Source organism: Macaca nemestrina, chromosome 19, assembly GCF_043159975.1.
Source record: "Macaca nemestrina isolate mMacNem1 chromosome 19, mMacNem.hap1, whole genome shotgun sequence".
Taxonomy (NCBI): domain Eukaryota; kingdom Metazoa; phylum Chordata; class Mammalia; order Primates; family Cercopithecidae; genus Macaca; species Macaca nemestrina.
Genome location: NC_092143.1, coordinates 58025717 through 58038012, shown reverse-complemented (window position 1 = coordinate 58038012; position 12296 = coordinate 58025717). Strand labels below are relative to the sequence as shown.

At 34.4% G+C, this 12296-nt stretch overlaps 1 protein-coding gene across 15 annotated transcripts in view; it reads right to left on the bottom strand.

The window, feature by feature from the left end:
* LOC105498504 (nucleolar protein 4) overlaps positions 1-12296 on the bottom strand; it is a 395811-nt gene that overhangs the window by 110210 nt on the left and 273305 nt on the right. The gene's annotated exons all lie outside the window — the stretch shown is intronic.

Below are 12296 nucleotides of genomic sequence, written 5' to 3'. Positions count from 1 at the left end.
GACCCTCTAGGATTATTCCAGAGTAAGTTTGGAAGAGTGACCTGGAAATAAAGAAAATCCAAGTATATGGTGTGATAACGAGCTTGATTCAGCCATGTACAGCATAACAATAAACTATTTTATATACTCTTTGAGACCATAACATTGACCAATCTTCTTAGAATACTCTAGGTACTTTTGATAAAATACTAAACTAAGATGTAATCAGATTTAAAAAGGAGTATCCTCTATTTTTGTTTCATGATATAAAAGATATTTTGTGAGACATCAAATACAATAAAGCAAATAATGAAGCAAGTGAGAGGTAAAGAGAAGAAGTTAGTACTTAGAACAACTGTATGCCTAGTCAGTTGGTTCCCTTAAGCTTCATAGCAACCTGGTGAGAAAGGATTATCCTCCAGATTCTACAGATAAGGAAACAGCTGCAGAAAGTCTAAACAACCTCCTCTTATCTGAAGAATGAGACTATATAACTACTCTGTGAACCTAGGTCTGCCTAAGAGCTAAGAGTGATCAAATAAGATTTTCTTCTCAATATGAAGTTTTTCTAAGTGTGTGTGTGTGTATGCACATGTGTGTATAATTGAAAGAACATAAAATATGTATTGGTTTATGTACATGTTAATAGTTAAACAAAGTATTTTATAAGTGATTTCCCCTAAAACTGTTACTCCACCTAAACGAATTGGATACATTATTTACATTTTCTTACAGAACAGTAAGCTGCAATTTATAAATCTTGAGTAAGAAGAATTATCACTTGCTGTAAAATTTCCACATATAATAGAATCTATTTAAATAATTTAGTAGTGCTTCATACACAGTTTTACTTATTTGTTTTGCTGGATAAAGTAGAATAAAGATATACTATTGCAATTAAATGTAGATAATTACATTTTCTTTTTTTTTCTTTTTATTATTATTATTATTATTATTATTATTATTATACTTTAAGTTCTAGGGTACATGTGCATAACGTGCAGGTTTGTTACATATGTATACTTGTGCCATGTTGCTGTGCTGCACCCATCAACTCGTCAGCACCCATCAACTCGTCATTTACATCAGGTATAACTCCCAATGCAATCCCTCCCCCCTCCCTTAAATACAAACCATCCATAGAAGGAAATAGTGACAAGCTCTCTTTTTTCAACTTAGGACTAAACATTCTGGAATAAATATATTTATTTTAGGAAAAAAATATATTTAAGAGAATAAACTCTTAATAAACAGCAATAGTATACAACTTTTAAGACCAACATGGTTAGTAGTAATTTCTAAAAACTCCTGCTCCAACTCCAAGTATCTATCTCAAAGTCAATCATTTCTTCCCTCAGCAAACCTTTATTTACATTGAGTGTCACTACACATTTGGTGTTGTGCCAAGATACTCTGCCACAGAGCAATTTTCATTCAACAAATTATTTATGGGCATTTATTATGCATCAGGCACTATTCTAAGCTGTTTAAATATATGACTCATTTACAATGAACTGGTTAAGTGACTTTCCCAATGTCACGTAGCTAGCAAGTGAAAAAGGATCTGAACCCATGCAGTTTAGCTCTGAGTTCATCATCTTAACACTATTCTATGCTGTCTCTATAGGATGACTACTTATGAGGTTATTGTTATAATATCAGTAGAAATCAATTCCTAAGGCACTGTATTTCTTGACACCAACTTTTAAAATAGAAATACCTCTGTGACAAGACATATTAGACCCATTTCATTATTTAACATCTAACTATGAATTTCCCTGTGCCAATCTGATAGAATACATGCATTTCATATGGGCTGGAGCCTATTTAATAATGTTTTATATTCATGAAGTGTCTTAAAATTTACATGGAGCTTTAATCTCAACATAACTTCACAGAAGAACTAGTATTAATATATTAATATATTTATATTATAAATGATTTCAAATATATACATAACAATAATAAATGATATTAATATACCTGATGGTTAGTTTTATGTGTCAATTTGACAGGATGACACGGTGTCCAGGTATTTGGCTATCCATTATTTCCAGGGGTGTCTGTGAGGATATTTCTGGATGAGATTGGCACTGGAAGTGGTGGAATCACTAAAACAGATGATTCTTCACAGTGTGTGTATAGCGGGGGTGAGGGGAGGGCATAAGGGCATAATCCAGTGCCTTGAGGGCCTGAATAGAATGCAAAGCAGAGGGAAGAAACATTTGCCTATTCTGCCTGACTGCTGAGCTGAGAGACTTACTGGGAATTCTGAGTCCCCTGGTTCTTAGGGCTTCAAACTTGAACTGAAATCTACCACTGGCTATCCTGGATATTCAGCTTGCAGATAGCAGATGATGGCACTTCTCAGCCTCCATAATCTCATGAGCCAATACTTTATTCTATATATTATATATCTTATTGATTCTGTTTCTCTGGAGAACGCTGAGTAGTAATTATATTATTCACATTATAAATGACTTCATTAAGGCTCAGTTAATTTAACTTGATCAGATAACCTCAGACACTGAGAAAAGTGATAGAGAAGTTAAGTAGAGACCATCCATTCATCACTGGGCTGGTAACACTACACAGGATTTCAGCGTTGGGGGATCATGGGAGTTAGCAAAAGAAATGAAAATGTTGAGTTTCAGAATCTCAGTGGATTGCCAAAGTAGAAGGAGAAAGGCAAGTGTGTAAAGGAAGATGAATGCCAATCCAGACAATTTTCATTAACTTCTATAACTGTGTCCAAGACCAACCATGGGGCCTGTTGTGGTATCTCCTTCTTGTTTGCTGGCCCAGCACCTTTTTTCTTTCAGAAATGGCTCCTTGCTCTCCCAGGTAAAACTGCCAATCCCTTGGGTATCAACCTTCTCTATGCTAGGCATGCATCTTTGCCTCTAGGTGAGATGGCTGGCCTGAGTCTGAAATCAAGCTGAATCCAGCAGAGCTAAGAAGCACAGAGTCGTGATAGCATCATTTGTGCATCTAGGTCTCACTAACACTGAAATTAAGCCCCGGATCCTTAAGTTGTATAATACTATACATCCTCCACCCACCCACATGCTTTTAAATTTTGCTTAAATTTGAGTTTCAGTCACCTGAGATTGAATCTGGAGTGGCACAGCAACCAATCATTAGAAGCCAGATTAACAATATAGATTTCACACATGATCATTCAAATACATAGATGGCCCCAGCCAAATGAATAATACTATCTTTGTAAGCAGCAGCAGATATTCTCAAATCTACCAACAAAGTAAAATGATAGTGAATGACCTTTATGAAAGGAAATTTTAAATTGACAGTGTTTAAAATTGCTCCCATGTCATGGTAACAAACGTGTAGCATGCTTTAAGGATCACACCAACATATTATAACTATATAATCAGTGGAGAAATAATAAAACTAGAACAGATCTCTGACATTAACAGTAAAGTTAATTTTAAAAATCAGCATAATATCTTTACAGTTCACATCATTAACAAGGTGGAATTACCTAATAAAATATATTAAGGAAAATATTCCATAGGTTTGACAAGCCTATCTTTTTAAATCTAAAAAGTAATAAGAATAATATATTTTTGAATGGCAACATGAAATATTTAAAAATGTTACAATACCCTTATTTGAATGCAAATATTCTGGGCTAATTCTTTCAATGCAGGTGTTTGATGGACACAGAACCACTTGAAACAGTGAAAAATGTATAGCCTTATTTACTCAAGTTTTAAAGAATGTGCAATCTTGCAGATCTGAAAATATTCAGGATCTAAATCTCAAGGATGATTGATGTTATTTTGCTTTACAAAACAAACTGAAATTTTCATAACTGAATTCTGCTTTTCAGCTGGATTATCGTTTAGGACCTATCATTTAAGGCCAAATTAAGTTCAATTTCCAGCTTCTACCCTAGTCCACTTCAATCTTTCCCTAAACTGTGAAGCCAAGTTACTTAATTTGACACAGATTTAAACACTACCATTGCTCTCTACTTTCCATATTAATTTGCATTTTTCTTCAAACTAGTCTGAGATAAGAACCAACACATATTCCTCACAGAATCCAAGACATGAGCTTTACAGATTGCCATTCAAGACTGCCTATAATTTCTCTTTTTTCTATAAAACGATTTGGTTTTTATAAATGGCAGAATGTGAGTATTGGAATGGTATCATAGGCTCAGAGAATACAAATTACTATCGGTCTCCAAATAACACATATAAAATATGGCAGCCATTTGCCCCATAAACCTGCCTTGCCTTAATAAGAACTTTGGATGACCATAGCCTAGGAACCTTCATTTCAGGTGCAATTGTTTTCTTATTTCAAGTATAAATCTAAAAAACTCCAAACCAGCACTAAAAAAAAATCCAAAGTTATTAAAGAACCCCAATTTAGGTCCTATAGAAGATGGATACATGCTTATCCTCAAAACGCAGGTGTTGGCTTATGGGGATAAGGGTAGATTTTTGCCTTAGCTATATACTCTGCTTATTCTTCCCATGACAAAATATGGCTCTCCTTAGCAAAGAGCCTTCTGAAAATACATTTGCACTTTCCTTTTCTCAAATTTTCCCATCCCAATAGAACTGCCAGCTTTAGACCTTGAAAATTCTCACTTGGAGGAAACTTAATCTGTTTGCTTATCTGTAGTCAGAGCCTAGAATGGCTCAGATAGCAACACCATAGTGCTTGGTGTTAGACACAGCTGGGATTGGGAGCTGTGTCTGATATTTGCAGCCAGTGGAAACAAGGGAACCTGTGTTTCCTCATTATGTCCTAAATGAGGGAAGAACACATGAATTCAGTGTCAGGCATCCATGCTTTCATGTGCTTTGCATATCTATGTCACAGCACTGATTGTAAGATATTATGTAAATGAGTTTATATTTTCATATTCCATACAGTCTGAGAGTTACTTGAGGGGAGGGTCATATAGGCACCATGTCTCTTCCATCTTTATAATATTGCACAGTGCCAAACACATAGTAGAAATAAAGTAAATGTTTTCTGAGTGAGTGACTGATTACACTTTTGAGTTACACTGAAGATGATTTAACTTTTTAAATTGCAATTTTAAAAACTATCTTATATTTCCTTTAAAAAAATCAGCTATTCATCAGTGAGTTTACAAGCAATGTCAGTATCATTACAAGTGTAACGATGTAGCACTGCGTGCCTTCTAATATGATATGAAATGAAGCACATGGCACTACTCAAGAAGTAAACTCACCATCAGGAAAGAAAGAAAGAGAAAGAAAGAAAGAAAGAAAGAAAGAAAGAAAGAAAGAAAGAAAGAAAGAAAGAAAGAAAGAAAGAAAGAAAGAAAGAAAGAGAAAGAAAGAAAGAAAGAAAGAAAGAAAGAAAGAAAGAAAGAGAAAGAAAGAAAGAAAGAAAGAAAGAAAGAAAGAAAAAGAAAGAAGGAAGGAAGGAAGGGAAGGAAGGGAGGAAAGAAAGGAAGGAAGGAAGGACGGAGAGAGAGAGAAAGAGAGAAAGAAAGAAAAGAAAGGGAAGAAAGAAAGGAAAGAAAGAAAAGAAAGGAAAGAAAGAAAAGATAGGACAGAAAAGACAGAAAGACAGAAAAGACAGAAAAGAAAGAAAAAGAAAAGAAAGAAGAGAAGAGAAAAGAGAAGAGAAAGGAAGGGAAGAGAAAAAGACAGAAAGGAAGGAAAAGAAAGAGTGAGAAGCAATTGAACCCAAACTTCAATCTAGAAACAGTGGTTCCCAAAATGCATTGGTTGCCTAGCAGGATCGGCATCTCCTGGAAACCTCCTAGAAATGCAAAGGCTCAGCTCCCTCCCAAGAGCAACTGAATCAGACACTTTGGATGTAGGCCCAGCAATCTGTGTTTTAACATGACTTCCATGAGATTCTGAGGCACAGTCAAGCTTGACAAACATTTGTCTGGAGCTAAATTCCATTTGTGAGAAAAATGGCAGAGAGAGAAGTTAAATCACACCAGAGAAAGCACACAGGCAAATTCAAAATATGAGACATTGGGCAGGGCAATTGACCTTGGTCCTGCAACAATTTACTGATACAGAAATAAGATATATTAAAGGAGATTTAAGAGATATAATCAAACAAAATTTGTAACCCTTGCTTGTATTATGATTCAAAAAACACCCAAAGCAAGAGACATTTTTTGAGAAAAGTGAAAATATTCTATTATAGATGAGGATAATAGATAATAACATGGATTTATTAATTTTTGCTAGATGTAGTACCTTAACATTTGGTTAAGTAAATATTTATGTAAGAAAATATCCACACTTGTTAGAGATACAAGTTGAGATATGAAGAGATGACGTGACAAGAATGCTTGGGATATGCTTTAAAATACTCGAGAAGGTCAGGTTATGTCTATAATCCCAGAACACTGGGAAGTCAAAGTGGGAGGACTGCTTGAGGCTAGGAGTTTAAGACAAGCCTGGGCAACATAGTGAGACCTCCATCCCTAAATAACAAACAAACAAACCCAAAACCAAAAACAATTATACAAGCATGGTGGCATGCACCCATAGAAGTATACTAGGGAGGGTTAGGCAGGAGTATTTCTTGAGCCCACGAATCCCAGGCTGCTGTGAGCTATGATCCTGCCACTGAACTCCAGCCTGGGCAACAAAGCAATACCTCGTGATATGGTTTGGCTGTGTTCCTACTCAAATTTCATCTTGAATTATGGTTCCTATAATCCGCATGTATCATGAGAGAGACCCAGTGGGAGGTAGTTTAACCACAGGGGCGGTTATCCTTATGCTGTTCTTGTGATAGTCAGTGAGTCTTCGCGAGATCTGATGGCTTCATAAGAGGCTTTTACCCTTTTGCTCAGCACTTCTCCTTACTGCTGCCATGTGAAGAAAGATGTGTTTTCTTCCACTTCCATCACGATTGTAAGTTTCCTGAAGCCTCCCCAGCAATGCTGAACTATGAGTCAATTAAACTTCTTTCCTTTATGAATTACCCAGTTTCCAGTATGTCTTTATTAGCAGCATAAGAATGGACTAATACTCCCGGTCTCTTAAGAAAAATTAAAATACTACAGAAAAAAAGTTAAAATGTTAAAAAATATGAGAAAGCCTTAAGCACTGTTCTGTTTAGGTGATGAGTAATACTGGTTCATTGTATTCTCTATTTTAAAATATATTTTATATTTTCAAAATAAAATTTAAGTTTATAAATGTTATGATTGGTTTGATATCCCCTCTGTTTTGACTATTTCTATCATTACATTAATTTATTCAACAACATTGAAGAAGCACTACTTCATGTTTAGAGCATTGTTTTAGGTTCACATGATTGGATGAATCCACATTTTGTAAAGCCTGAAAGTTATAAAATTTAGAGAGGGGGCTGTTTTGAAACATTAGATTAAAAAGTTATTATTTACTTAAGATGAGGAAAATTACCACAAAATACAGAAATTTTTAAAGCTTCTAAATATATAAAATACCTCAAAATAATAACAGCCATCTATGACAGGCCCACAGCAAAAATCATATTGACTAGGAAAAAGCTGGAAGCATTTCCATTAAGAACTGGAACAAGATAAGATTACTCACTCTCATCACTCCAGTTCCACATAGTACTGGAAGTCCTAGCCAGAGCAATCAGACAAGAGAAAGAAATAAAAGCCATCAAAATAGAAAAGGAAGTCAAATCATCTCTCTTTGCAGATGATATTATTCTATATTTTGAAAACCTTAAAGTCTCCAGCAAAGGGATCCTAGAACTGATAAACCACTGCAGTGAAGTTTTATGATACAAAATCAACATATAAAAATCAGTAGCACTTCTATACACCAAGAATGTTCAAGCTAAGAATCAAATCAACAATGCAAACACCAATAATGTTCAAGCTGAGAGCCAAATCAAGAATGCAATCTCATTTACAATAGCCACACAAAAAAATGAAATACTCTAGAATACATATAACCAATGAGGTAAAAGACCTCTACAAAGAGAATACTACTTAAATAAATCAGGGATGACATAAGAAAATGGAAAAATATCCCATGTTCATGGATTGGAAGAATGAATCTCATTAAAATGACCATATTTCCCAAAACAAAATACAGAGTCAATGCTATTCCTATCAACTATCAATGACATTTTTCACAGAATTACATAAATCTATTCTAAAATTAATATGGAATTTTAAAAAGCTCAAATAACCAAAGCAATTCTAAGCAAAAAACAAAGCCAGAGGCATCATACTACCTGACTTCAAACTATACTACAAGGATACAGTAACAAAAGCAGCATGAAACTGGTACAGAAACAGACACGTGGACCAATGGAACAGAATAGAGAGCATAGAAATAATGCTACAACCATCTGATCTTCAACAAATGACAAACACAAGCAATAGGGAAAAGATATCCTATTCAATAAATGGTACTGGGATAATTGGCTATCCATATGCAGGAGAATGAAACTGGACCCCTATCTATTACCATATACACAAATTAACTCAAGGTGGATTAAATGTAAGATCTCAAACTATAAAAATTCTAGGAGATATTATTGTGGACATCATCTTTGGCAAGTAATTTATCACTAAGTCCTCAAAAGCAATTGTAACAAAAACAAAAATTAACAAGTGGGACCCAAGTAAATGAAAGAGCTTCTGTGTGGCAAAAAAAATTAGCAGAGTAAACAGACAGTCTACACAATAGGAGAAAACGTTCATAAACTATTCATCCAACAAAGTTCTAACATCCAGAGTCTATAAGTAACTTAACAATTCAACCAACAAAAAACAAATAACCCCACTAAAAAGTGGGCAAAGGACATTAATAGACATTTCTCTAAATAAGACTTACAAGTGGCTAACAAACATGAAAAAATGTTCATCATAATTAATTATTAGCGAAATGCAAATCAAAACCACAATGAGATACCATCTCACTCAAATCAGAACGGATATTATTACAAAGTCAAAAAATAAGCTGGGCACAGTGGCTCATGCCTATAATTCTAGCACTTTGGGAGGCTGAGGTGGGCTGATCACGAGCTCAGGAGTTTGAGACCAACCTGGCCAATATGGTGAAACCCTGTCTCTACTAAAAATACAAAAATTAGTTGGGCATGGTGGCGGGCGCCTATAGTCCCAGCTAGTTGGGAGGCTGAGGCAGAAGAATCGCTTGAACCCGAAGGCGGAGGTTGCACTGAGCCGAGACTGCGCCACTGCACTCCATCCTGGGTGACAGAGCAAGACTCTGTCTCAAAAAATAAATAAATAAAAAAAATAAAAATAAAAAAATTAACGGATCCTGACGAGACAGTAGAGAAAAAAGAATGCTTACACACTGTTGATAGGAATGTAAATTAGTTCAGCCACTGTGGAAAGCAGTTTGGTGATTTCTCAAAGAACTTAAAACAGAACTACCATTTGACCCAGTAATCCCATTGCTGCATACATACCCAAGGGAAACCAAATCATTTTACCAAAAAGACACATGCAATTATATGTTAATCACGGCACCATTCACAATAGCAAAGACATGGAATCAACTTAGGTGCCCATCAAGTGGTGGATTGGATAAAGAAAATATGGTACATATACATCATAGACTACCACATAACCATAAAATAATGAAATCATGCCACAACATGGATGCAGCTGTAGGCCATTATCCTAAGGGAATTAACACAGAAACAGAGAACCAAATAGCACATGTCCACACTTAGAAGTGGAATATAAACACTGGGTACATACGGACGTAAAGATTTGAACAACAAACTTTGAAGACTACTACAGAGAGGAGGAAGTGGGGTAGCGGTGAAAGGGTTTAAAAACTACTTATTGGGTGCTATGCTCACCACCTGTGTGAGGGGATCAGTCATACCCCAAACTTTAGCATCACACAATATACCCATGTAACAAACCTGCACATGTACCCCAGGAATCTAATTTTTAAAAAAACTCTAAGTGCCACAAACGACACAAATGCAAAAATATATGACATTTTCCCATTTTTCTTGGCTGCATGCCCTTTGATTGCTTCTTCATATGACAGTACTTCTGTAATAATGTATTCTGTTGAGAGAATACAAAAATAATTCAGTCTTTATTCTGTCTAATGAAAATGTCTTTTATTCTTGACAGTTTATAATATGTTTTTTACTGTTCAAATTAATTATTGCTGAGATCATGCAAACTGTTAGATTGTTTTTAGTTTGGGGAACCTTTAATCAAGTTCCTTTCATGTCTGAACCATGAGATTTCAGGACATTTTAAGTTTCCCTGGGCAGTGACTGATGCCTTCATTAAAGCAGCATTTATGAGTTTTATGTTTTCTTCATTGATATGATTTTTTTTGTCAAATCCAACATGCAACTTAAATCTTCTCCCAATATGATAATAAAATTCATTCCTCTTCATTAATTCTATTATTTCTTCCTCCTAAAGAAAAATTACCTTCAACATGGACTGAAGTTTATTGCAACTCACTTCTCATTACCAGAAAAATATTCTTTTTATTTCACTTTTCATCTTTATATTTTTCATATTACATTATCACTTTAGCTGAATGTGCTCTCAATCTTGTATTAAATAAATAGAAAGACAACAAAATGATGTAGCCTTCTTCATATATTTCCAAATTAGGAGTCTGTAATTTCTCACTTGCTTTTTCCAAAAGGTCAAAATTGAAATTGCAGATTAAATGTCATATTCCACTGTGTGAAGGGCACACAAGATATCTTTTTATTATTACTTAACAACTGCATGTGAATCTGCAATTATTCATTTGTATAACCATTCATTTGTATATAGTAACTAGTTTACTCATTTACCATTTTGTATATGCTTTTCCATTATTTACATTAATTCTTCTTAAACAATTTTGGACAAATAAGTCACATTTGACATTGCATTTTGACATTTTTCCAGTGCTTGTCCAAAAAAAGATCAAATTTAACAATTACTTTGAAGATTCCCATGAAATTGTCATTTGAAAATAAATCCTTTTATCATAACCTGTCAACAAAAATCTCTTCCACTCAATAATTTTTAAACCTCAGCTACTTTTTTACGCACTTCAAAATGATAGTGAACATTATTTTAGGACTTGTTTTTCAAGATATTGTCTGGGTAGGGCAGTGTTATTTTCATTTTGTCATGCTTTGAAATCGCCCAAAGGACTTGTTAAAACCCAAGTTACTGGACTCATTCAGTAGGTCTGGAGTGGGGCCCAAGAATTTTGATTTCTAGCAAGAGCCGAAGTGATGCAGCTCCTGAAAGTCTGAGGAACACGCTTTGGGTTCTTAGTGTTTTTGTTTGATTTCCATGTAGTTCAAATAAGTATAGCCATTATGAGGTCCATGGAATCTTCATGATATTTAAGAGTTCTCAATATATTTACCCATTCTAAAAACCCAGGTATGTAATATTTGTCTTGTTGAAAATATTGTAGTTTGCAACAAAACAGTATATATGACCTTTCGTTTTTAAATAAACTGGTCAGCATCTCTTGTCAGTTTGACAATTTATTTTTATCTTTCCCATAAAATATGTTCGAAAAAATTGTTTATTAATGTTTTGTTGAATCTTTGACATACTGACATTTTTAAGCTTAGGCCAGTCTTTCATTTTTTTGGCTTCATCTGAGATACTTTCTGCTATGTATGAATTGTAGAATGACCAATGATTCTGAAGAAATACACAAAATTAATAAAAAATTAGGGCCTATAATTTAAATAATAAGGCCTATACTTTAAAAATTAAAAGTTTTAAACTATAGGATCACATTTTCTTCATAACTTATACATATCACATTATCCTCATAACTTATACAGAGTGTTAGATAAATCTATATATGGAACTTTTGTTACTGGAAAACTTATTTATTCATGCCATTTTTATGTATGTGTGTGTTTCAGTAGTAACTTTCCATATTATTTCTTTCAGAACTTCCAGGCCTCATCTGGACAATTATATATTTGATACAATATGCTGAGAGAAATTCGGTAAGTGAGATGCATACAATGTGTGAAGAGTATTAGGTGTTCTCAGGCCTGCTATGAGTTTAAGTCATACAAACACAAGAATTCAGATAAAGCCTTTTGTGTGGGATTCCAGTAAAAGAAGGAAAAGGTGGTGTGCTTATTCAATATTTCTTCAAAGGACAGATCTTTTAATTTTAACTAGGTGTCGGTGAGATACAAATCCTACATTTTGTATTTTACATGTATAATAACTGGAAGAATGTGAAGGAATATTTTTCATTCCAAACTACAGCTGAAAACAGTTCAGTCTTTGTTTCTCCTGCTTCCATTTCCCTTATACTTTCATACCAGGAATAACA